Source organism: Parus major, chromosome 1 (assembly GCF_001522545.3).
Source record: "Parus major isolate Abel chromosome 1, Parus_major1.1, whole genome shotgun sequence".
Taxonomy (NCBI): domain Eukaryota; kingdom Metazoa; phylum Chordata; class Aves; order Passeriformes; family Paridae; genus Parus; species Parus major.
Genome location: NC_031768.1, coordinates 66,435,507 through 66,460,979, shown reverse-complemented (window position 1 = coordinate 66,460,979; position 25,473 = coordinate 66,435,507). Strand labels below are relative to the sequence as shown.

Here is a 25,473-nt window from a genome sequence, read left to right as displayed (position 1 = left end):
TTCCTTTCCTTTCCTTTCCTTTCCTTTCCTTTCCTTTCCTTTCCTTTCCTTTCCTTTCCTTTCCTTTCCTTTCCTTTCCTTTCCTTTCCTCCTTCCTCTCTCTATCTCTCTCTCTCCCTTTCTCTCTTTCTTTTTCTCTCTCTGTCCATGAAAATCATCTTGACTGTACTAAGAGGTTATGTCTGGGAAACTGGATGGAGGACACACAATAATTTTCCCTTTCCCCAGGTTTGTTATGTGATCCTGCACTGGACTTGGCATTGTAATCATTAGTAGAGGACCCTGTGAAGAGCCTAAAGGGTACCAAATGAAGTAGTATTGTCAATTGAAAAATCCATTTTCCTTTCTGTTTTTGTTAGCACAGTAGCAGAGTACTTACTGACTAGAAAACATATCCTCCACCCTCTTGTTTCATCATATGAAAATCTTGGCACTCATTCCCTGCAACATGAAAGTAAATGCCTTGTAGACATGCCTGGTATATAACAAGTGCCTGTCATGCTGTGATGTGAGCTGAATTGATTTGAAGGCAAACACCTTGACAGACAGGCCGTCAGAGCACACATAAAAATAACAGAGAGATAAATGAATAACACTAATGTATAGCATATCTCTGTTGTTTCTAATGTGCTGGCAAGCTCTTTATATAAATAAAAAATTGACAGTAATTGTGCCTATTTTAGCAACAAATGTCAGAAAAATAAGTATCATCACCCTAGCATACACATTCCATGGGCTAAAGAGGGACAAGCTATTTCTTCAAGCCTCTCACACTGAAAACAGACTTTCCCCCCAGACCTTTAACAAAGTCTTTCCTCCCTCTTCAGTAACAGCACCCACCACCAGCCAAGCTTTTGGCAGGTTGCAGAGACCTGTACCCATTTCTGTCCATTCCCCTTCAAACCTCTGCAAATCATAATTTCCAAAATGTGCCTGGCACTAGCAGAAGCACAACTTGCAACTCTCAGCTTGCTGAGACCCAGAAAAAAGCAGCAAACCTCTGGCTGTGTGCAGCAGCAGCAAGACATGTCCAGCATGGTCCCTTCAAAAGGTGCCAATAACCTCAACCAGAACAGGATGTCAGGATAATGCAAAGAATCCACTTTTTGCCCCAGTTGTCCCTGCCATCAGTCACTGTGACCCCTCCTCCTAAGTAAATGAAATCAATCAGCAGGGATTTCTGTAAAATACATAAAACAGTCATCTTCCAGACTCTACCAGAAGATAAATGGTTCCAGACATTGGACTGCAGCCATTTTCCCACACATGCTACAGTGTTTTGTCATCCATATTGGGCCATAATAGTGAGTGGGTTTTACTTTTTGGGTTTTTTTTCCTCAGTCAGCAGCCAATGCTTCTGCTTCTAACTCGTACACTAAAACCACAGCAGCAAGAGTAATTTTTCTGTACAGTTTATGTTAGAACAGTTTCACTCCCAATCAGACAGTCTGGGGTCTTGTACAGAACTTTGACACTTTTCTGCTACAGATAATATCATCTTACCGCTCCCAGCTGGAGCTCCACAAACCTTTTTAGGATTAAAGCATATCACCCCAAATACAAGCCACTGAAGTGAAACGAGCATGAAATTATGAGCAATGCAAACCTTATCTGAGAACCTGCTAACAAGAAATAATAGGATTGCTTACAATATCTCATGCTGGCTTTTGTGCTAATTTCAAAGGAAGATACAAGTATATGACAAAAGATGCATCACAGTGTGAGTTTTCAATTAATTTTAACATATTTTCAAGCAAGTCCTTAATAATCTGTTAGCATAAAATGCACTTTGGAAAGAACCATGGGGCTTTTTCATTATTAAGAAATGTGCAACCAAATTCTATCCTTAATTAAATCAGGAGCAATTTTATTAACTACAGTAGACTTAAACCTGACTTACAACAGTGTAACTGAGGGTAGGATTTAGCCCCGGGGTGTTTATACACTGTAGTTCCAGTTAGTTTAGATCTATTTGGGTGGGAACTCCTTTCCCCTTTCCAGAAAAAATATTCTTGCCTACCCTTCTTCACCTCGCAGCTGGGGCCAAAACAGCCTTTTCTTCTAAGATATTTTTCTGAAAGGTTATAAGCAAACCTTATCCTCGACAGGAGGTGACCTTATTAAACAAAAAAATGCACCCTCTGAAGTAAGGGACACCAGCAGTTTTAAAGTTTGTTTACCACTTTTTAAACAAACACCTCAAACAGATAAGCTTATTTACATCTTACAAATAAATAAAAACTTTAAGTAAAAGCCATTTAATACAGGAGCTACTTATGTCTGTTTTCAAAACTGAAAAGCCCTTTCAAACAGTATTAGCTTCTGTATTAAACATCCCTGCTCCAGTATAGAAACTTACTGTCCACAGATATCCTTGGGCTCCACTGCACCTCTGAACCAAAATCACTTTCTTCTTTACTTCATTTTCTGCTCTCCTGAAATCGGATTCCCAGTTCCTGACAGATGGCTCCTCTGTCACCGAGCTCTGCTTCCGCCTCCTTATCGCTGCCAGCTAATACTTCCACGATGCTTAGCTGTTGTCTGCGGAGCTGTGCTCTACATCATTTCTACTCTGATCAATGCTCCGCTTGGTTTTAGGTTGGTTTCTAGTCCCGCCTCCTGCTCTTGAAGAAACGAAAACTCACAGCTGGATTTTCTATAAATCATCCCTTTTAAGAGTGGCTCAGCAAGTATGGCAAATACTACAGCTAAGACCTGCTGCTCTATTTGAAACTTCAAAAACAATTCCTCATCTTAATGATGCACACATGAAAGTTAATCATGTACTAAAATCACTAATACTGAAAAATAGTGGCCAGATAATTGTGACCTTCAGGGCTTGGATGCTGATTAATGTAATACAAAACTCCTCTCTGTTCCATGGGGAGGGGGGGATCTGGTAGAACCCGCTGCCTCGATGAACTGCTTTATATAGTGCTGTGCTTTGACCAGGAGCTTGTCATTCTTACAAAGATAAATTTACATTTGCAGTACAGAGCTTTCTGACAGACCAGCCCAGTGTACATACTGTTTAGGCTAGCAGCCCTAAACTTGAAAGAGACTTTACCATCACAGCAGCTCCTCTGAAGTGTGGGCAGGAAATACTTTTATTTTCTGCACAGCACTGAGTGCACTACACAGCACTGAGCTCATTACCATGTTTAACAAAGCGTGGAGTGTAAAAGCAAGGTGGTACCATAAAAACAGCACTACGAACTTTGTTCCCATGAAAACAGAAAAACAGCCGAGTTTCTGTAAACTGTTAATTGTTCTAATCCCCCACCCTCCAGATCTTCTTAAGAAACTGTGCTGTGGAAATGAAAAATGACTGGGCAGATCTGGATACAGTCTGAATGGGCTGTGAAATCCTGGTGTTTTCTCTAGGGCTCTTCTATGATAAGAGCTGCATCCCAGCTAAAGTGCTGCCAAGGCTAAAACCAACTCCTTCCTTACTAACTGTGTCCTGGTAGCCCATGAGCTCCCCTGACTGCTGCCCACACTGGAGAGCAGCTGAGCTGCTGCTGAACTCCTTGGGTTTCTGATCAGGGAAGTTGCAAGAGCAGCACGTGCCAACAACGGGTCTTCACCAAGTGTGCTGCTCAACTCCCAGCAAGCAGGGACACTTAGCTTCTCCTGCCAGCTGCTGGAGCTGGACTACTGCATCACTAGACTTCTGTAAGTGGATTGTATCCCTTTTTGACTCTTGTCCACCCTACCCTACCGTGTTCCAAAAATGCAGTGGAAAAACACCAAAAAAAGCACTTTTGTCTATTTATTCTGACTCTCTAATCACTTCATTACATGCCCCACAGTTCTCCCAAGTTCAGTTTTTCCACGTGATAGATGAATTTGTGGGCTTCTGTCAGATCCAATATGACTCTCTTTTTTCCCTGAAGTTCACGAATTGCCTCTGTTTCATTCTGGGGTGGGTCAGCCTTTCTGCTCATCCCCGTAGGTATTGCTGCTCCCATAAGCACTGCAGCCAGGCCTTTAGTTCTCCTGACAGAAGCTGATGCCACAGCACCCGAGCTCAAGCCTTGCTCCCAGTCCATGACTGATATTGTTGAAAATATTCTCACTTTCTTTGCTTTCAGTTCTGCAGACAGTAAGTGAGGACAGACAGTTGTCACCTTGATCGCCACCACCATGGCATGAGTGACCTGCACATAAGAATTTCAGAGCAACCACACCAGACTAATTTCCAAATGGTTACTAGCCTGGCAGCCCAGGAGAAAGCAGTATGGATTAAGTAGCCAGGAATGTTCTGAGCCAAGGGCAACACCACTCTGATGCAGCTACTACTTTTTAAACCAGCAGCCACGAGACACAGGTCCTGGGCCCCATCCAAGCTGTGACGCAGATCTGAAGTGCTGCAACGACAGTGCTCTCCTGTGGATGCACTGGTTGATCAGTGCCAGTAATTTGATGATGGAGAGTGAAATGAGTGTGGGCAGAGCACTATCCCTGCACCCAATCCAAATATGTAATGGTAAATATAGCAAATCTGCTTTCCAGGTGCTGTGGTACATTCAGTACTTATCAGCTGTCAAAAAACCCCCACATAACCGATTAAAATTACTTGTTTGACCTTTAAAATGTACTTGAAAATCCATAAATGAGAACCATTAGTAGTACATATCCACTTGAATAATAACAGAAATTTGAATCTCTAGCAAACGTTTCCAAAGATATTAAATAGTCAATACCACGGTGTGACATGCATTATATGGATGGAGATCTTCCAAGGACTTTTATAGAGCATTTTGTTTAATGTATGGAGTAATGTTTGTGGTACAGAGGGCGAGATTTCCTCTTTCTCTGTCCTGAGACTGAGAACCATCACCTGAATAGCAAAAAAAAAAAAAGTTTTCTGCAGCTGGAAATAAATATATTTATTCTACATCATACTTCATGTGCTTTAGTTCCAGAAAGTGCACTGAGTTATTTGGAGATGAAAGGGGATTCTGCTACCACTGGTGAGTGTTCAGTTCACAGGCTCAAACTAGAGCAAATCCTCAATAAGGCAGCAAAATATGGTAGCAGAGATGATGCTTTATCAGGACTTTTTCTCTCTGCAAATCTTTTATTGGGCCACACTACTTGCTAATTGCGAACACAGCCCTACAGCAGCACACATTATTCTTTCTTACTATCAGATTTTGCTTTACTAAGACAGAATGCATGAGACAGATGTGGGAAAGCCTTGAGTTCTCTGAGAAGAAACAACTTCTTGAGGTATGAGGACACTGATGGAAAGGTGAGCAAGGTGAAAATGCTTATCTATGAGGACAAGCACTTGTCTCTGTCTACTTATCCTCTGCACCACTGCTCTGCAGCCTTCCTTCTCTGATAGTCTGAACATCCATTTTCAGCTGAAACTTCTCCACTGCTGAGCTACACTCGGGTTCTCCAGCTCAAGGTCACCTCATTTGTTTTCATCATCCAGCTGAAGGCAACAAGGCCAGCCAGGAGATCTTTGGATCCTGGAGAATACAGCACAGCCCTGCTTCAGTCTCCTTAGATAAAACAAACCATTTCCCCTCTAACAGCTTTTCTGATCCCCTGATGAATGGGGGCTGGATCACAGGGAACAAGAACTGAGTCCAGCACTGCAGATGTGCCCCCCTATGCCACGTACTCACCTCTCCCATGGGAATACACTGCCAGACAAAGCCAATGGCCAGGCTGCACTACCAGCCCATATTTTGGGAGTGACTTGCAATTATTCTCCGGTCTGCAAACACACTCAAGCCTTTGATCTCCTATGTTGCTCCCAACTGCCAGCCTCCCAGTTTCTGCTAGTATTTCCTGCTGCTGCTCCCTAATCACGCTACCACACCACTGATAAACGCGGTACAACTGCTAACTGAGGTGCCTGCAGAGGAAAGGCACATGGAGCATGACCCCTTCCTTTCATCCCACTTTCTTACTGCATGTCCTCGGCTGATCCTGGCAGATTCTGGTGGGAAACTTGAAGTAAAGGTTTTGCTTTGTGTTACCAGGAATGGACAAACCCTGTTTTCAGGTTTCCCCTAGAAACACACCCATATTTTCTCCCAAAGATGATGGAATTTGATACGTTACAGAGATGAGGGAACATAAAGTGCTGCATCACTTTCATCAAGAAGACAAGGGGACAGAAAAATTAATACTGGGTTATTACTATTTGAAACTCTGCATCAAAATGGATATTTTGAGGCAAAATCAAAATAAAAAAGCAAATCGGAAACTTCTTATCTAAAAGAGAAAACTGTAATATGTTGAGTGGGAGATTTTCTCCTGGGCAGCTTTCATGCAGTAGATGCTCTTACTCTGACTGCTATTTTCCAAACAGATCCTTAACTATTTGTCATTCATTTAGTATGGTGGCTGTTGTGTAAATCAGGACAGTTGTGCAATTTCTACCTAATGAGAAAGCCATACACTTTTGCATTTTAATATCAAACACATTCTTCAAAGAATCAAAATATGCATTACCTAACTTACTTTTCAGAAAAAACCTCTTTCATTTATATTTGATCCTCATTTAGTTTTTCTTCTGCTGGAAAATCTCTGGAGTCAACATGGCATATCTCTGTGTCACATGTGTTCCCTTTAATAGCCAACATAAATGTTTTTCAGCTCTGGACTCTACAGCTTGAGTCTCACTTATGAAAGCCAAGCAGAGCCTCTCTGCTTTACTCATCACGCGACCAAAGGACTGCCGATCTGCTGGTTGTCTACGGGCAAAGCAGGGGCTCCCAGAGCCCGGCCCTACACAAATCCCTTCGGTTTGATCAAACTGATCAGCTGATAAATTCCATCCTGATTCCAAACGCTCTTCAGCAAGCTCTGTTTCCCAATATTTTTCCTATCCCAAGGACCAGCAGTGCCACGCTCGATGCAGTGGCACCTCTGGCCAGTGGCCTCTGTGCTCCTGCGGGCTGGGCCTGGGACAGTGCAGCTGAACACTGCTGCTGAGGGGACACCGTGTGGCACGGCATCTCAAACCCCCTGGAAATAGCACTTGCCATGCTTCAGTGACAGCAAACCCCGTTTAACATGAGGTTCACTTTGTGGGTGACAGAGGCACAGTATTTCATTAGTATGTTAAAAGCTTCAAAGAGCTCAGAAATAAAAATTCTTGGAATTGCTGCATGAGTCAAAACTTTAAGAAGTTTATATTAAAATATGAATCATTGGCTTGCTTCAAGGGAGGAAAAAAAATTCTTGTTTTCAGCAGAAAGTTAATTTGGTGTCCTGAAAATCAGTAATTAAAAACACCATTAGCAGACAATAATCATCTGCAGTGCTAGTTTCTCTCTGTACATAAAAGGCTTTAAAAGGACAGAGTAAGATAGAAAAGTTCAGCATCAGCATTTGCCTCAAGATCCAATGTACCCAGGGACTGGCCCAGCATCCTTCGTGCAGGGAAATGAGAGCTAGAAAAGACATTCCTGTTGCTGTGAATAAAAGTTGGATTTCTGAAGCTATATGCCTGCACCACTTAAAATTAACTTGTTCACTGACAAACCTGAAATGTCATCCTGAGGGACAGCACCACCATTGCTATCATCCCCTATTCACATGTCAGAGAAAAGTGCCACCACCCTGGGCAGAAAATGCAGCCACTCTTTGCTGTGTAACAACACAAGGCTGGAAGCAAAGAATATGGTTTCCAAATTAAACAGCAGGAGTAATTTCTGCCAACAGGATGTAATTACTCCTCTTGTAAAAGAGCTGTGGAACACTTAATGGTTTCGAGCGCTAATACATATGGAAACAGAGTGTTCCACAAATACCCAGCCAAGTGCTAGAGCACCACTGGCTTGGGGAACAGTAAAAGGCTGAGAACACATCCTGTACTGCCTAAGACTTCAAGGGCCTCCTTCCAAATCCTGCTCTAGTGGGACTGCTGAAGTTTCTGTAACAGGAATGGTCACTTCCCAAGGTGAAATTTCTTGTCTCTTACAGCAGCAGCAGTAAAGGCAGATGACTGTGTCACAGCACTAAGTACAGATTTATCACCATCATATTTCAATGCCAGGTCTGTGACTATTTCAGGTAATTTATCTGACCAGACTGCTATCTTCCCAAACATCTCTTTATGAGCAAGCAGTATCTGAGACTACATCAAAAATGTCAAGGTAATTCCATAGGATATATGGAATCTCAAAGTTGATGTGATACTGATACTAACTTTCTTAAGGCCTGACCAAAATACATTTCCAGGTCAGAAACAAATAACAGCAACCAAATGCAGACATTTTAAAATTATGGCCAGAACATCTCCAGCGTCAAAAGCCCCTTCATAGAAAGTGTACTTGTTGAGTGAAGGATGTTAGGCCTTACTTACCCTATGGCAACTCAGCTCTTACATTTACATGAAAAAATTCACAGCCATACTTAGGATAACAGACAAGCAGATTCTCCACAAAGCAGCTCTCCTGGTACTAGTTTTTTACTACCTTTACAACTGCAGACTGGAACTTGAGAGTACACAAATGTCCCAGCACCTCCTCCTTCACTTCAGCTGATAACATGAGGTTTTCACAACACGTTCATCTACATAAAACCTCCTGCAACAAAACCAGCGCCATTCACGCCTCTCACAGAGTATCATGCATTTCCCAGAGATTTTAGGGTGAGATTTGTTAAAATTAAGAACAGTACTTCTTATTACAGGAGAAAATCGTCCCTAACCATGAAGAAAAAATAAAGTTTTTACGCACAGACCTGCCTCAAACATCAGCAGGAGAAAATGCTTACATGCTGACCACTCATCTGAGGAACTGCTCTGGAGCTTAACAGGCTGTAATCAAGGCATCAGAGGTTTATTTTGAATAAGCACTTAGGGGAATGGGCATGATTTCTCCATGATAGCAATGCTGCTCTCATCCTCACAATGACTGAAGACAAAGCAAATGAGTCTGGTTGGTGACTATTTCGTTATATAAAATTCATTTTTTAAACATGCAAAGATTCTTTTTGAGCAAAATTCAGCATGACTGAGATATGAAACATTGTCTTCCTGACCTTTCAGAAATCCAAAAAACTTAACACTTTTTTCTTTGGTCAGTTATGCTATTGACAAAATAATTTTCTTTCAACACACACATGCACAAAAAACTGCACTAATCATATTTCTATTACCATTATCCTTCAGATCTTTTAGCATGATTTACAGAGGGGGAAAAAAATGAAAGAAAAACAAAAACTGGCAGTACATTATGCAGCTTTGGGCAAAGAAGATGATGGATTCGCCCAAAGTAATTTCCTGAAAAGTGAGATTTGTTATAAGGATCTTGATTATGTATGTCAGTGCTGGGAAGGTACCCAGACATGTGAGACTATCATTTACAACCAATGCAGCCAAGGTAGAGGCCACTATGGGTTTTAGAAATGAAGAGTATTAGTACAAGGGAACAGAAAGAAAGGATTTTTCAGAAGAGTTGGAGACAGCAATATTTAATTTGACTTACGGTACTCTACTACCTCCTAAGATGGTCTAAATTAGACCTATTTCTGTATACCACACTTGGTGAACGATGCCACGCTTGGTCTTGTCCTCTAAATCTCTTGGCAAAAGCAACAAAGTCTTCCTAGCACTAAAAGGCCGCATTGCGGTTTTGTTTTTAAAAATCACTTCTAGGGAAAATGAGAGGATAAAAAAAGCCTCTCTGAGATCCTCTGCATCCAAGGACAAAGAAGAATGGTTCCATGTGAGTCATTTTCAGTCTTTGCAGGCTTGGCATTTGTCATATGAACTCAGAAAAGTCATTACCAGTAATTCTGTCATTTCAAGTGTTTCCAACACAGGAGAAATAAGTGCATCTAAAATGAAAATTCCATCCTAACCACTTCAGTGACACTTACTGATCAACTTCCTACAACTTCAATCTAAATCCATTTAATTGTATTTTAAAAAATACGCTCTAAGTAAATCAAGGCATTCAACCTGTGACTTGAGATAGAAGTTTTCAAACAAAAATTATGCAAGGAGCAAGACATGATCAAGGAGACAACACATTTCCGTTTGTTCACTTGAAGGACTGCTTGTTGGATTAACCCAAAGTGAGCCTGCGGTCCAGCCGTATCTTTTCTCCCATCTTTAATACAGCCAAGCAAAAACAAAGAAAATAAAAGGTATCACGTGTGCAGCCACTTTTCAGGAAAGTTTTAAGAGTAAAGTGAAAGTTTAAGTTTTAAATTAAATCCTTTGTTCCTACTGACATATGGAAACTGCTTCTCTGAACTCTGATAAAGAATCCATCTCTGAGCTTCATTTTTATTTGCTATATTTAATGACTGCTGTTATAAACCAGTCTAAATAGGGAAGCTAAAAACAGAAAGAAAATACAAGATTTGGGTCTTTCAAGCAACAGTTTCGGTTCATAAGCAAGAAAGCAGGCAGTGTGCTGTGATGGTCTGGGTAGTCACAGCAACCTGGAGTCTCCCTTCTCCCTTCCCAGCAGGACTACCTGACAGTGTCACGGAAAAGACACGTTTTTAAACTCTCCAATAACCAGATTATCAACCAAAATTAAGGGTCAGGATTTCTATGGGTACAAATGTGACTCACAAGGGATTTCAAAGCAGCTTTTTCCATACACGCAAACCCTCTCTGCTGCCGTTGTTTTTGGTGTCTTGTACCGCGTGAAGTTGTACAACAATGATCTTGCTGTCAGAAAACAGCGCTGTTAAAGCTCCCCCTCGACACAGGCACGCCTATTGACACAAAGGCTGGAGGCACTGCTTGTGAAATCCCCGCACCTCTGGCAAATCAACCTGAAATCAGGAGCCGCCGAGGGCGTGGAGACAGCGCACACAGAGGGAGTGTTCGCGCAAGCCTTGTTTCCATAGGAAACCAGGGTAAACAGTTCCTTTTACAAAAAAATGCCAGTTTTCCGTGGCCGGGAAGTCCTGCAGCTCTGGCCATTGCCCACTAGAGGCCGTGAAGCCCTTATGCCTGCCCTGGCCCCGGCTGTCACAATCCAGCGGAGAGGAGATGAGGAATGGGAAGCACCAAAAACGAGACATAATTCCTTCCGACACTAAAATCTTAACACTTCCTTGGTGCAGCGAGTCCTGGCAGGCCAGTGGGAGCAGCAGGACCTGCTGTGGGTAGTCAGCTCTGCCCACCAATTGGAAACCTGAGGAGGAGATGGATGAGGAGGATGATCAGAAAAACGAGAAGCTAAAGCTGGCTGGAGGGAAGCTCTGTGACAAGCCCAAATTAGCCAAATTTAATGGGTTGCTTTTAAAATTAATTGTGCTTTTTGAATTATCACTCATTGGAGCCTGACAAGCTGTAGCAGTCAACAGAAAGGATGCCAAGCATGAGGGGGATTTAATGAGCAGCGTTTTCTGGAGAACTGCAGCATCAAACACACGTGCACAGAAAAACACCGTGGAGGCTGGCTTGTGGGGAAAAAAATCTCAGTACACTGACAAACACATAGGGATAGTATAACAAAAAGAAGCAATACTCAGTTTCTCCAGTTTAACTCCAAACAGGGCTTCACCAGTTATTCAGAGATTATATCCCACCCCTCTGTGAGGGACACAGGGAAACCGATGAAAATCAGGAGAGGAAACCTGCCCAGAGATGTGCTCTAAAGGATACATCAAACATGGACTTCCACAGGAGGCACGGGAACATGGTCCCTACAGAGCCTAAGGCTGGAAATCACATCTAAATGTCCTCTTGCAAGCTTGTGACAGCTTATCTAGAAAACTACCAAGAGTCAATGTAGATCAGATTACTCTTCACAGCTATTGATTGCCCTGCTTTTTGCAATGCTGAATTTCATCTAGTATTGTGCTATGCATACACCTAGATTAATTATGTCCCATTTCAAGTTCCTTTATTTTCTGCCATTTGAATTAAATACTTTTGTGTCTTCTGCAGCCTCTGTCATGTTCCACACTTGTGCCACAGATCATTAAACAGCATAAATGTCACACAATTCCTAAAATGAAATTTCAGGGCAACCCAATAAAAACCAATGACCTAAGTAAAAATGTATATTTATTTGTCTTGTATTACTCTCAAGTACTTGGCAACCTTGTGGTGAAACATTTGATTAAGACTGGGGAATGTGGGTTTAAGTACCTTCTGTTTGGTGATCAGACATCTCAAAAGCATTAAGGTATGATGCAAAACGCAAGTGTGCCACTGTGTCCTCGATGGCCATTTTACAGGAAACTGGTGATCAGGTCATTTGTGTTCAAGTGTACAACTTGGGCAGTTCAGTGTGGAAGAAGATGATTTTGGCTTTTGCATTTCATAAGGATATTTAGTGGAAGCTGTTGGTAAGCACCTCAGTGCAGGAGACTAGGTTGATTCCCCTTGCCCGGGTGGGCTGGGGCTGACAGCCCTCCCAGCAGGGTGTGATGGGGATCCCTGGTCTGTGGCACTTGGTTTTTCCCGATGCAGTGTGCAGGGATGCCACAGGGGTGCTCATGCTGTGACAGCAGCTCCAGAGCAGGAGGAGACCAACACACACTTTGGGAAAGGTGCAGCACACCCTGCACACCAACCAGTGTGCTGGGAGCAGTGTGCAAAGCACTGTCTGGGGCTCTTGCTTGGACTGGTCCTTTATCAAAGGAGGGTAAATAAATTAAGACAGAGCTGCCTGCATTCATGAAGAAAACTTTTTTTTTTTGTTGTTAAGAAAACAGAAGTCTCGTGGTTTGTTAGCAAAAGAAAAATGTGGGAAGTGGCATGAGTGTTCTTCCACTTTATGAAGGCAACTAGTAGGGAGGGGGATGCTTGGAAACGTGGAAGCACATCCCCAACTCACACTTCCAGCCCCAGCTCCACTGGGCAGCTTGCAGCCCCTCTGGCCAACGCTCAAAGAAAAGCTGGGTCCTTATCTCTAACGTGTTCCAGGTAGGCGGCCCTGAGAGCGGCCCCAGGTGTTCATACAGTCTCTAATCCCATTAGGGGTCTTCTAAAGCAAGTGGTTTGTTGGTTTTTTTTTTTCAGGTGTCACAGAATTTACACTTAATGGCTTTGCAGTTATTAGGCAGTTAGAAAACTTATTTGCACTTTGCGGTTTGCTGCCAGAAGTGTAGCAAGAGACAAGCACTGAGGTCCTCGTGAATCCCACAGCTGCTGTGACTTTTCCATGTGAGGAAAGAACAGTTGCCCAGAGGCATTTCAGAGAAATGCAAGAACACAGGAACAGTTTGTTAATTCTGGAAGTGAATTTGCAATTACCGAGACCAGATGGCCAGCTCACACCTTAAACCATCTAGAACCTTAAACCATCTAGACTTAAAAGACTACTGCAAACATTGAAGCACTACCAAATTCACACACACACACACAAAAAAGCAAAAACCACAAAAAAAACCACCAAAAACCAAAACACAAAAAAATTCCTACGTGCTCACAGTCAGAAGTCAGCTCAGATTTGGATCCTATATACAGTGGCTTAAGTCCAGATAAAGCTGTCAATATTAAACTGAGTCAGTGGATTTACCACAGAGTTCATGCCCCGTCTTTTTACTTGCATAGAAAACCTCTCAGAGCAGTCCAAGATAAGCAAAAATAACAAGAACCTTAATAAAATAACAGTATCAACATCATTAATAAAGCTAGGAATCAAGCTAATCCTCCATTGTACCACTTCAACTCAGCTGTATCAGAGATGTAGTAGCAGCATTAATAAGAATGTAAATCAAAGCTAAAGTTACATGACTAAATTTTTTCATTACTTCATAGTCCACTTCCAAAGAACACCATACACACTGCTTTAACAAACCTATCTGTGATGCACTCCGGAGCTGTTGAATTCTTTCCATACTCATGCTGCTTGTAAAGGCTCTGTGAAGGAGCTTAAGAGAGATGTGTATCTTGAAAGCACTCCTCAGTGCAGCACATGGACAAATTAGAATTATTATTGCTATAGGCATGTAACAGTACATATGTGCAAGGGGAAGGACTTGCTGAGCACCACGTGCATTTTCCCCTGCCAGCTCTTCATCTGGCTTGGCAAACAACACTGTAATTACTGGGTGGAAGAGGGAGGCTAGAAGCAAAGAGCTCTGTTGCATGGTCCTTCGTGCACGTGTCCAGGGAGGGAAATTCAATGGCTCCACCAGCTCTGAGAAGGCCATGCAGTCATCCTTCAAAATCTTTTTCCCTGGGACACAGAGTTTCAGGAGCCCAGCTGTTTACCTGTGAACAGCAAACAGTGAAAGCTCCCTAAGGTTAGCATGACCTGCAGTTTACAAGTCTTTGCAAATGGATGCACAAGATCTCCAGTGCTGTGTGGATGTCTCAGAACTGCTTTGAAGTTTTCCAAAACTTTAGGAAAACAAAGTTTATATCAGAAGTTATTTTGACAGAAGATGGTTTACATATGCATCTATTTAGTATGCTGAAATACAGTATTAAAAAACCTGTTGACTATAAAAAGCTATTTCTAGCAGTATCTTAATAATCCTGGTTATTCTTTGAAACATTTCGCATTTCCCTGAAATTGTGAGATCCCAGAACTATTTTAAGCAGCCTATGCTATTGTATATGCCACAGCAATTCCACTTAGCTTCTGGGTCCAATTCTGCATCCGGCTGTGGCCATTAAAAATTAAATTGAAATTCTTTTTCTCCAACAAATATTTATCCCATTGTAGACTGATTAAATATATGGTAGCACTTGTAAACTGTTGTGATGACACAATACTTGGACCTCTCTCCATTAGCAAAGACAGATCTGGAGCAGATACTGGCTTACATACTCAAGGATTTCAGATTTCCAGACACATTTCTAATTTTGTATAAATAATTTCTTTTCCTTTCTAAATCTGACATTGCTCTTCATTAAGGGCTGGGATTTGGACAAAAAAAAAAAAAAGCAGAAAATCCCATGGGATTGAAAACAACAGATGTTGTCTGTTTTAAGCTTCCTTTATTCCAAATCACTGAATTTCGTGCTTTTAAGATTTTCCTGCCCCTCTTTTCAGACGCCCGTGATTTGCTCTTTAAATGGATTTTCAAGAGGCCGATTGACTGGAATATATGAAAGAGATTTTCCACCTAAAATGCACCTTTTTTTTCATTGGCGTTACTAGAAACATACTAAAAATATGATAGAAGCTTTCAGGGCACTATCACTGTGAATCCACAACAAACCCCACAGGATACCATCCCGACAAATAGGAGGCACATGCTACTCACTTCCCACCAAAAGCCTGCTCCTTCCTGCTCTTGCTGCTCCTCCATTTCAACACTGCTGAATTGCCAACCTCAAAATCCAAAATGCTGCCCCAGGACAGCCAGAAAGGGATTTTAAAGCTTTCCTTAGAATCAATTTCCTTCCCCATAATCAGCAACTTTCCTGGACTTGCCTGCCCTCCATCCAGCCAAAGAGCCCCTGCCCTTAGGACGTAAAAGTCATTCCTTCTTCAGGTGAGTGACTGCATCCTTTGAAAAGATGATGTGATTGTGAAGTCATTGATTCCAAAACGGTCTGGGTAAAGAACTAGCTGTGTAATGCTGTGGAAAAAATGCTGTGTAATTTGATCCCTAAGGATATGTCAGGGAAATAATAAACAGGCAAGGATGTTGGAGACAGATTTGACATCCTTTTTTAAAAAATTGAGAGGTTTCAAAAAACAGCTAAAGTAATTGTTTATGTATTGGATAAAGCAATAACACAGTGAGGAGCAGTAATTTTGCCTATCTAAATAACCCAAACTTGATAAATAGTTCTATCAGGATGCAGTGGTATCTGACAGTAAAAATCTCTTCATTCCAGAAAGAAAGCACAAGAAGAATGCGAGGACAGACAAATTCAAATTAGAAGTTAAGCATACAATTTTCATACATCATGGGGTTTTTTTTTTTAATTTTTGTCTCCTAGTCAATACAGGGTGAGTTTCTGGGAAGGATATTGAAGCCAAACACCAAATTCTGTTTTCAACACATTAGACAGACAGGAGGCTAAGCTAAATGAACTAATGGGTTTAAGCTTTATAAGGTCAAACCTTTCTATTAAGCATCAGAAACTCTATGTTTACAGTGATTATATCCATGGTCATTAATAAAAATAATTGGAAGTGACTACCCCTTTGATTTAATCAGATTTGCATCAGTACAAGTTCATTGAATTGCAGATGGAAGAAATATTAAATCTCACCCCTTCACAGATGGCAAGATTTTAACAATGCCTTCACAAAGCCTCAATTGATATTTTATTCCTTGACTTCCTCTTGTATTCCAGTTTTTCTGCAATGGCACATGCACTACAGAATAGTAGAATAGAAGTTAAGCTGTAATATAGTTTTGTTTGCAAGCTTAAGTGGATGCAAACATCCATCCTTTTGGAATTAGAATGTCATTTGTGTTGTTTTATAAATAAAAATATATTTTCAAGTTAGAAAAAAAAAAAAGAAGATGGATTTTCTGGTCTTCAGTAAGGGCATCTCTGCTTCTGTAAACTTTTGTTGGTCCTGAGGCTCTCAGATACTGATTTCTCCTGTTCTTCCATTTGCTCTGCCGTTGTTGAGCAGCTGGGAAAGTTAGGTGTCTGCACTACTTGCCACATGCAGGAGATGCAGAAATTCAGCTGCATTTTCTGTAGGACCAAAGGTGATTTTTTAAAATTGTCTTCCAAAATGAAATTTGAAAATATTCACCTCTCAGCAATACCAGAAAAAGAGTGCTTGGCTCTGGCCTTTGCTAATGCCTCTAGATTTTCCAGCTGAAGGACAAGGATGCAACGACACAATCTTTGGTATGAAATCAAGACCCAGGTCACTGACAACAGCTACATGGGAGCAGCCAGCACCTGTCACGAGCTCCAAGCTCGGCAGTTCTGAGGTGTTTTGAGGTCACTTATCTTGAGTCCCTGAACTCAGAAGACCCTCATATGAACAGAAGTGCCCCGAGCTGCACATATGAAAGCCTTTGCCATGATTTCCAGGATCCTGAATAGGGCATAGGGAATCTGGAAACTGGCCCTGTACCAGCTCAAGGGACTTTGGCAGCTCTGGCTTCCTCAGCAGTTCACCAGCTGAGATAGTGAAAGACATGTTGTTTCACCAGAATACTGTCAAATCTGGCAAGCTTTTACTAAAAGTTTCAAGCCCATCACATCTCCCAGCCACAAAAGGCCTGAGAGACTGAAATACAAGTGGCCCAGCAATATTGTGGTGTGTGTATGTCTGGACTGAGCTGGGGCATCTGATGTGGCTGAAGTGTGGAGTAGCAGAGCAGAGGGAAAAAAGACTTCAAACTGACTTTGAGCATGTGTACCTAGATTAGACAGGAGGGAAAAATGCCCACTCAGAGATATGGGATACCAGCATAGTACTGGCAATGGAACCACAGCAGCTGGAGGGGTCAGGAAAGAGGGGTGCACAAAATTACATTGGATAACTAACGAGAAGGGACTTAGCTAATATGCACATTTCTGATTTTCACTAAGGACTGAGGAAACCCTCAAATACACGGCAGTTCATCCAGTGACTGCTGTTCCGTTACTCAGAAATCGCCTATGAAATTACCTGAATTTTGGAAAACTGTACAAAATCAAAAATATTGAAGTTCAGCACTTGTTAACATGTTCACTCCTGATGTCCCTTCAGAAAAGATGTGTGGGCTTTGACATGTTCCTTCTTTTCAGCATTTTTTTCTCATCTATATAACTCTGAGCTGTCACAGCTCTTCAATTGTATTGACAGCTCTGATCTGTGAATTGCAGACTTGCTGTAGTTCTAAGGTTAATGGTTCACCTCTTGGTCTGGACTGTTTTTGTCCTGCAGAATATGGGACAGTTTTGGAAACAGCACATGCTGATAGTGATTATGATTCTCTATAGCAGCTTCCCAGAAAACTTTGTGAAAACTGTATTTTGTCTGACAATTCTTGTGGACAAAGCATGTCCTACACATTTCCATAATTAAACTTTATGAGGAGTGTGCAAAAGTTTCATAAACAGTAAGGGGAAAGCACAGTTGTAAAGAAACAAAAATATATATATATCTGTCAGCTTTAACACACTCATCTGGGAAAGTCAGCTGCTTTGAAGAGAGACATAATGCATTGTTACATGTTTTTAAGAAGCAGCAGCAAGTTGTGTACTTCCAGCCTGTTCCTGGGAAAACCCTGATGAGTGCAAAGAGAACAACTGCAAAACACTAAACTTGCTGCTAATGTGCGAAGCCCTATGTTCTGGGGAGAGAAGAACATTCAGAAATAATTGAATCATCCAGGGCTGTGCTCAGTGCATACCCTAAGGTGATTATGTTCAGAATAGAAGCTTTCAGAATGTCATTTAGTAAATGAAAACAGAGTTGGATACCAGTAATAAACCCGTGCCCTCAAGCTACTAATTTTTTATAGTGACTTAATTGAAACTTACAAATCACTGAATGCCAGATGCCTGGGAAAGGGGGCAGCACTAAGACCAGGACCAGAAACACTGATATCCAGCAACAAACCGTGATTTTGCCTCCAGTAAAAAACAGTTTATGGCTACAGTTTTCTTCCTCTGGTGATAAAAAGGAGTCTGTCATGCTCTGAGTGCTCAGTTGTACTCCTAGGATAGGTACAGAGCTGGGTACCAACTTGTTTTCAACTTTCTAATTGCTGATTAACCCATTAAAATTAAACCAAGCACAAAATTTTGTTTTCTCTTTCTTATTGTAGCAAGAAGGCTTTTTAAAACTGCAATAGCTCCTTAATCACATTTCTATTACCTAATTTGCAAGAAGCACAATTCCATGATCTTTAATAAGCAAGCATACATTTAACTCATACTATTGACATTCAAATGATATATAACCATTACATTTGGGATTTCTGCCTTTCTATATATATTTAGCACTTCCTTATAATAAAAAAGAAATAAAATTTAAGCAAGATGAGCAATTTTTTCAAATTAGTACTACTTCTTGCAGAGAGACGTCCCTAACAGAGTTATTCTATTAAATGGTACACCACAAGAACTAAATTGGTTTTGAAAATGTACCATTGTAGTTTTCCAAAGCTGAAGCCTAAGAAGAAAAAGCACTTCTTTGGATGTAATAAATCTTCAGTGATGAGTAAAGCACGAAGGAAGCCTCTCTCTTCTTGAAAGCAGGGGACACGCCCTTCCTTTCTAATAACGTACAAGGCAGAACTCCCAGCCTGTCATCTTACACACAAACGGCTCATCAGAGTGGTTGAGAATGATTTGGACATGAGTCTGAACATGAGTTTGGGCACTGACATTACTTGCTCAAACCTGAATTAAATCTTCCTGGGAGGGGAAAAGGCGTCAGAGAAGATCCTCACACTCCAAAGGCAAAGAACCACCCCCAGCCTGCCCATGCAGCCTTTCCTACCAGGTGTTGCTTCACTCAGGAGTTTTGGCTGCAAGACTTCCACAAAACCGAGTCTCCAACCAGCATCCCTCACTCTTGTCCTGCCTGTTCTCAGCCCATTTTCCCACTGCTGAAGACTGAGCATATCGCACAACTGCAGTTCACAGAGGATTTTGCAGTCTGCCTCTCCCATGCAAGAGAGTTTCATCACTTTCTGCACAAGATTAGTTTAGTGTTACCTGCTTTGAAGATAATTGCTCAACAACAAATTCAGTTCTTAACCCTCATTTACATTTCCTAGAAGCTCTGTCAAGGTAGTGCCTTTGGGGCTGATACTTTCTGGGCTTAATCTCAGTCCAAAGGTGAATTTCATGCATGTAAATGTAAATTCAAACACTTTAATTGCTCTCAAACCAGACACATATATGACATGATTTTCCACAGGACCTCAATCCAAAAGGCTCTGTAATTGCTCAGTATTAGGAAAATATTTCCCAATTCTCACTGAGCTCCAAGGAATACTCCAAGTTAGAAGAAAATCCTACTTCAGAGACATGAGGAAATGAAATAAGAAATACAACTAATGTAGAATGGCATTGAGCTGCCTGATTTTCTCACCGGGTTAGTGTGGGAAACTAGAGTGACACGGAGTATCCAGAGAAAGTACTTAATTTACAGTCCGAGATACTCAGTTCTGTCCCCAGCCTCTCTGAAGGAGCTGTGACAGCTTCTGGCTCTGCTCAGCACCCCTGAGTACTTGCATCTGCCCCAGCATGTGGATGGCCTGAGCAGCATCTGGATCCTGGGGCCACCAAGCCCCATAAAGGTTCTCAGTCACCACACACCATCAGAAAATATTAATTACCCAGGTTTTCAATAATTCAGACTCTTAGGTGTGTCACCACCACAAACATCTGCGTCCATCCTGGTTATATATATATATATATATATATATATATATATTCATTCACTAAAAGGTGGGAGCTGGGGTGTAAGATTTAGGTTTATTCATTGCACAATAAACCCCTGCCTGTGTGGTGTGTGATCATCTGTTCACATTCAGGAGAGAGAGCCTTAACTTAATTATGGCAATTGGTGTGGGGAAATTAATCATCACTGAACACTGCAAAATAGAAATCAATACTTTCATGTCTTTCCGAAATGGTCCGTTGCTAGATGGATATTCATGGCTATATTTCTCTCATCCTGTGAATATTAATAAGGCAGCAAAGACTATATATGTATATATCAAAGCCTTGAAAACAAGGCTACTGCTAATGCAGGTCCTCAGCAGTAATAGCTACCAGCTGACTGATTTGTGGGATGCTAAGTAACAGCTCCAGTATAATGCAATCCTTCATCTTCTATTCTGAAACTTGTTTACTTCTGTCGCCATTTATTAAAGTACTGTCCAGCTGTAATTAAAAAGGACAGGACAACAATAACCTTTAGTACCTCCTTGCTGTGATAAGCGAGATGCTTAAACAAGAGCTTAGACAGTTGACAGGCAAGTACAAATGGAGCTAAACTCACTCTGATGAGCTGTGTGACGGCTTCTTCACAAACGAGACACAACAGAGAGGCAGGTCATTAGAAATTACCCTGCAATGGGATGACTGGCATGTACAGCTTTTGAAATCCTATTAAGCTGTTGCCACTGAATGAAAGCACCTGCTCATTGCAGGGGTAGGTAAGAGATGCTGTTTACACCTGGTTTGGAGGGCTGCCTGTGCCTGAGACACCACGCCTGGCTAAATACACCCAGTGCTTCTGGCCTGATTCAGCTTGGGCGGTGATACAGATCCTAAATGAATTTCCAGGCATGAAGCTATTACAAAATGGATTTAATGCCGAAAGGCTGTCTTACTGTATATTTTCCACTGTGTTATATCATAATTTAATAAATCAGAAAGTGTAGAGATGACAAACAGGTAAGCAGCCCAAAGGGTAAAGTGTATATTGGGGTGTCACCTAATGCATGGGCTTCTAGGGTCCTGACATGGGGCCCCAGTGGGAAAGAAGACACAGCTTGCTTCAGCCTCTGACCAGGATATCTGATCCACATACAGGGTATTTGCTATGGTAGCCACATCCCAAGCATATGATAAGCACACACAATGAAAATTCTGATTTTTTTTTTGCAGCACCAGACTGTTTCTCAGATATGCAGGAGTACCACCAGTGGCACTTGGTGACCTGTTTTCTGGGAATATCAGGCATTCCTAGTCAGCCCTGGGTGTTGGCTTTCCTCATAGTCATGAAAACTTCCCTGCTGCAGTACAGTAACATAATGAAGCAACTATTCAGTTATGACTAAAGTCCATTGCTATTTATGCCCTAAGAATATTTTATCCCTATTATAGGGAAAGTGGAGACAAATGTTATCTGATATTCTCATTTTACCATCAAATTAAATTTTATACCACTTTTTAACATGAGAAACCTAAAATTCCCACCAGGCAATGTTTTAATTTTTTTTTTTTTTTAATTACTGAGTGTGGAAGAAATACTGTGTATGTACTCATACAGAAGCCATATGTACATATCATTTGCCTCTGGCCTTGCTATGTTTTCAGCTGCTGATAGTTATATCTTTCTTAGCATGTGCTCCTCCCATCTGTTGTAACCAAATGTTGTTCCTAAGCCTATGCTCAGTTTGGAACCTACAATGACTCACTCAGTTGCTCAACATAACCTCCTTTGTTTGGGTGGAACTCTACCCAGTGCATGAAGATAAGAGCTAGAGACATTGCTGTAAGCTATTTGAAGCACTAAAGTTATTTTGTCAAATGACTATTGAAAGCCTGAAGCAATGGTACTGCGGCTGCAATGCAAATAGCACTGCTCCCTGAGCTGACATGGGCTGATTTAAGAGACCTACTCAATGTGAGCAGATTTGAACTCAACAGGTCATGCCAGAGCTCCTGGACAGATATGACAACATGAAATGTAAATGATGGCCTTGCAGAAGAGGTCTGTGAACTGGCAAGTCAGATGTCCATGTCCATTTAGTGCAGGTTTCTGAGCAGATCCCATTGCCATAGGTGCTTTTTGAACAAATACCACTTTTTGGTCTCAGGCCTTTTGGACCCTGAAAGTTTTGGGCTTTCTCTCATGCCTCTTTTGAAGAATAGGAGAAAGCTCCCGTTTATAGGGTGAAATTCTCTTCTACCTATTTTTATAAGCCAATTTTTAATTCAAAACTTGGAGAAACTTATATGAAAGAGATCTAGTCCACAAAGACTTATTGTAAGATTTTTTTGGTGCAATCTATGTTTAGACTAATTTCCTAAGGAAATGCCGCTGACATGGCTCGGCTTTGTGTTTTTAGTCTGTCTCCCTTTTTGTGTCAGGCTCCTTATCGCCTCCACCAATAACTTTTGAACAAATTGGCTGATTTGAAAGAGAGACAGATGGCTCAAAGGTATTAAACTCTTACAAGTTTTGTGAAAACAAGCAGCAGGGTAATGGAAAGAGAGCCTCTTAGTGGCTCACTAAAGAAAAGGCTTCGGCACAAATTCAATCCTTATTAAGCCAAAGAAAATCTGCACAAAGCTGAACCCTGATGTGCAAACTCACCACAAACAAGCCTTTGCTGGGGCTGGTGTTCAAGAACTAGTTTGTGTTATCTATTGCAAAGCAAGCATCATCTTGTTTACTATAGAAATAGCAAGCTAAATTTTTAATAAGGACACTGCTGAGGCAGTTAATATACAATGCAATGATATTCCTTAAGAAGACACCATAAGCCACAAGCCTTGTTGAACTTACACACTGCCTAACTTTGACAGTGCATCTGAGAAAAGAGTTATATCAGTACTTAGGACTCAGATTAAGATATTTGACATTGGCACATACATCTAACCTCACACAGCAGGTTTGGCATTAAACAAATCACACTTGGCACTTGTTGAACAGGCTCTTGAACACTCCCCCCACCACACATACATTGTCCAACAAAGAGCTGAGGTGGAGAAGGTCTGCACTTGAATCTGACGGGAAGCTTTGATCAGACAAATTAGGACAGGCTTTTATGCAGAGTTCCTGTCTCTACAGACTGTGTGTTTGATGGCAGCGTCCCTGCTGGAGACTCCTCTTCCATTATCACTCACTGCATGATGCTCGGCTTAAAAAGGACGCTGCACTTCCCAATTTTCTTGACTATTCTGTACCACTTAATTGTTACAAGGACACTTGGAATGCTGGTATTTTAATGCTTACCTACTTTTTAATTAAATGTTATGACCCATAACTATACTGGTTTCTGAGAGCTTAGCTAAGAAAGAAGAGGCACAAACCTGTATCTAGAGCTTTTAACCATATTTCAGTCTCAAACAGGAACACACGAACAGTGCCAACACAAACAATGGTGACATCACACAGCACTGCACTACCTGCTATAACGGTGCCCATCAGCTGCAGTGAGGAAACCTGCCATTTTGGCTGCATTTGAAGACACTGAGCACACTGGCACCTTTGCAGGCACCACCATGTAGCCTTCAGTCAGACAAACTTGCCCTCCATCAACCAAAACAGTGATAGGATTTTCTTCCTCTGGTTGCTATCATCCCATAATGGAGTTTCATACACAGAAGCAGCAGGCACAGACACTGAGAAAGGTAATTATTCTCTTCAGAGCCAAAAGAGATTCCTTCTTCTCAAGCAGGTAAATTTCAGACTTCCTGGGTATGTCAGCACCACATACACTGCCAGCAGATCCTAGTTAGGGTAGGTGAGCCCAACTCACCAAAACAAACTCTTCTTGAGGCAAGTAGTATCTTGCATACTAGCCTCTAGTTCGTCATACCTGGGTCTTCTTTCAAATTCCCACAGGGTCACTGCTTATTGACTTCTAACACTGAGGCAGCCACTCTTTGAGCCTGTGACAGTGTAGTAATGGCACCTAACTTCTGGACTGGGATGGTGTTCAAAACTTGCATCTGCATGGTTGCCTCTGGCTAACCTCAAGAGCCTTATGCAAAACTACTCAATGGCTGTCTTAATCTCCATGAGCGTGTAATCCCTTCGCTGGTGCACTCCCTCCATGCCAGACATTCCAGTCTGCATGCAGCTGTGCCACAGGGATTGCAACAGGCAACAGCTGCTGTCCCAGCGGTCCCTCGGTGCTCATGATCTCACCATTCCTGCCTTGGGTCACAAACCATTTTGTAATACCCCACAAATTCCTCCTAGACCGCATCTGCCCCATGTTGCAAAGAGGGCACAACCCACTACAGGATGAAGGATCCGTCTCTGTGCGCTGGCTCTGCACCTGGCCATAGCTATAACAAACTAAAGGAGAGTGTGCACAGCCAAAGGTCTTTCAGTTATTGCATTATCCAAAAGCTTAACAGGGACAGCCACAGTGCTCCACAATAAACTGATTTTGGATTGTTTCAGGATTTACTGAAGGGTCTAAGGCCCTAGGAGCCTGCTGTGATACACTGCCTGAAGTGCTGTCCTTGGGTGTCCACAGGGCAGAGCTCTCCTGCACAGGTCTGAGCTGGGACGTTCACAGGTGGAACCGGCAATAAACCTTGCAGGAGAGAGGAAGGAAACAGGTGATTGACTGATGGATGCATTGTTGCTGGAGCGCTTCCAAAATTCTCATGAGCAAAGTCAGCAGTACACAGTTTCTTGCATAGATGAGTTTCATCTCCTCCGTGGCACATGGCAGAGTTATTTAAGGCATATTGAGCATATATTATGTGTTTGTATAGCTGAATTGTGCTGTATTGCACGTGTCTTGGAACATACACGGATTAGACAAGAATCCTTAATTCAGTCTACCTTCACTGAGCTTTAATTCCACATGTATTATTACAGAGCCTAAATAACTAAAATTAAGGGAGGATGCACTCAAATGTGTGACGTGGCAGTGTGGGGCTCCCAAGCAGCCACACCCCTATGGGTACAGTCCATTCTTGAACAAGCTGTAGACAAGAAACCACACTTGTCTAAAGGAAAAAGATCTGAGAACACATTGAATGAAGTAAATCACCATAACTCTACAAAACAAAGCAATTTTCCTGGTTCTAGTCCGGTAGTGTCCCTGTAGGGTCAGGCTGTTGCCAAGAACAGCACATGGCCCCCAAGGGGACTGACTTCTAGAGGGCCATGATGAGTTCCCCTCTGTCACAGAAGCTCTGTTAGTGCTGCCTTGCCCTCTGTCCTG

The 25,473-nt window shown here is 41.9% G+C and overlaps 1 protein-coding gene across 8 annotated transcripts in view; it reads right to left on the bottom strand.

Moving 5' to 3' along the window:
* Positions 1–25,473, bottom strand: part of STARD13 (StAR related lipid transfer domain containing 13) — a 285,632-nt gene that overhangs the window by 70,566 nt on the left and 189,593 nt on the right. The window contains exon 1 of one of the 8 annotated variants that reach the window (XM_015623538.3): positions 2,360–3,407. The exons of the other annotated variants lie outside the window; for them this stretch is intronic. The gene's annotated coding sequence lies outside the window, so the exon portion shown is untranslated. Of the gene's footprint in view, positions 1–2,359; positions 3,408–25,473 lie in introns of those variants that run through there. 8 annotated transcript variants of the gene reach the window in all.